Here is a 2,067-nt window from a genome sequence, read left to right as displayed (position 1 = left end):
CCCCCCGAACCTCTCTCTCTCTCTCTGTTTCTCTCTACCTTTCTCAAAGTAAACTGACACAAAGAAGTCAAGGAACAAAAATTCAAAGAAAGATAACTGAAGAACAGCTTAACCGAATTTATTTATTTTTTTCACAAAAGAGGCTTTCGACTCTCTAGATTAAGTGTGTACAATTTCAGATTTCAACAACAACGAGAGGTTAAATGTAAAATGAGTTTAAGTCACACGGGTCGGATTTCAAAAGTCTGAAAAGCCATAGTTTTTCATGAACATTGTCAATAGTGGATGTAGCCTCTCCGTTTGATCAAACGCTCGGTACAGCGTCGACGCATGGACAGGACATGCTTTCGGAGAACTTGTTGGGGTAGATTCTTCACTCCTTGTCGAGGTAGCCCAAGAGTTGTCGAAGGTTTTGTGCTGGAGGGTGGTTGTCCCGTATCCACCTTTCAATGTGATCCCAAATGTTCTCTATTGGGTTCAAATCCGGACTACAAGCTGGCCAGTCCAGGCAGGTGACAGCTCGCTGCTGCAGGAAGTCCCCAACGATGTGTGCGCGATCTTGCGTGGCGTTGTCGTCCTGCAGTACAGCCTGGTCTCCAATCTGCTGCAGGAGAGGAACAGCAAGGGGACGCAGGATTTCCTCCCTGTACCTTGCCGAGGTCAAATTGCCCTGTGGTGAGCTGAGAAGCCTCCCTACACCAGAACGGACCCTCCACCGTAGGGCGCCACCTGCTGGATGCACTAAGGGTGGAACAGCTCTCCTCGGCGCCGCCAGACGTGGGCTCGCCTATCTGGGTGCAGCAGGTTGAATCTGGATTCGTCCGAGAAGACTACTGGGTTCCACTGACATTGTGTCCACTGTGAATGGAGAGTGGGCAACGCCCGGCGAGCTGCTTTGTGGGGCGGCCTGTGCCTTGGGCGCCTGGAAGGGACTCGAGAAGCTAACCTAGCTCAACGGATACGGTTCCTTACCGTTTCCTCGCTCTCGTGGACATTGGCTGTCATCCGTAGTTGGTCCCTGATGCCGTTTGCAGTGGCGGTTCGTCTCGTCACGGCCTATTTGACGATGAACCGGTCGATGCTGTTGTTGGTCCAACGGGGCGGTCCTGGTCGAGGCCTGTCCTGGATCCTTCCGGTCGCTCGCCATCGTTCTTGCAGACTCAGTATGACTGATGGAGACATCCCAAGTCGATGTGTAACAACTGGGAACGTGGGGCCATCTTGGAGCCAGGTTAGGGATCGTCCTCTGTCGATGTCAGGCAGCGACCGTTGTTGGACCATCGTGTTGTAATGAAACACGGCTGAAAAACGCTGGCTTATAAAGGGTTGTAAGTGAGCAATATTCACTGGTAAGACATCTGTTTAGCGCGTGCCAAGCTTAGTTTTAGCTAACAGTCCCTATAGATGCCAATGTTGCCGAGTCAGAGAAATTTAGCCCATTTTTCATGCTTTTCGGATGTGTTTCGGAATACCCTGGGCCATTGCTATGAAGCTGGTGTTTGCAAATTTGCCGTACAGGCAAACTGTGTCTAGTCGTCAATGCATGTGCCAAGTTTGGTTGACTGATCTTAACGGGTTTGTGAGACATTGAAGTTTGAATTTGACAGGTGAAAACACAAGCTGTTCCTTGCCTTTTTTGGGCGAGTTCATATATAATTATTATGTGTATCATTATGTATACAGGTACTTAATAAATAACGTGTTTTCATCATGAATACAGAAACAGTTTTAATTATAATGTAAAACGTGTATTTTGACATTCCTTTATACTTTGGCTTCTCTTTCTCTCTCCCCCCCCCATCTCTCTCTGTCTCTCCCTTTCCCTAAGCATGTGTGCATCATCATGTATACAGAAGTTTATGTGAAACGTATAATATGTATTGTAAATGCATACAATTTTAATATGGGGGAAAAGCCTTTAGAATCGAGGAAATTATACATGTATTATTATTTGTACCCCTCTCGCTCTCTCAACCTCTCTTTCTCTCTCTCTCTCTCTCTCTTTTTTTTTTATCTGTCTCTCTCTCTATCTCTCTCTCCCCCATCTCTCTCTCTCTCACTCTCTAC

General features: G+C 47.2%; 1 protein-coding gene across 1 annotated transcript in view; it reads left to right on the top strand.

Moving 5' to 3' along the window:
• LOC101845951 (LIM domain kinase 2-like) overlaps nt 1–2,067 on the top strand; it is a 4,181-nt gene that overhangs the window by 1,144 nt on the left and 970 nt on the right. The window lies entirely within an intron of this gene.

The sequence above is a fragment of the Aplysia californica genome, unplaced genomic scaffold, assembly GCF_000002075.1.
Source record: "Aplysia californica isolate F4 #8 unplaced genomic scaffold, AplCal3.0 scaffold00565, whole genome shotgun sequence".
Taxonomy (NCBI): domain Eukaryota; kingdom Metazoa; phylum Mollusca; class Gastropoda; order Aplysiida; family Aplysiidae; genus Aplysia; species Aplysia californica.
Note: the sequence above shows the minus strand (reverse complement) of the source record. Positions and strands in the feature narration are given on the sequence as shown.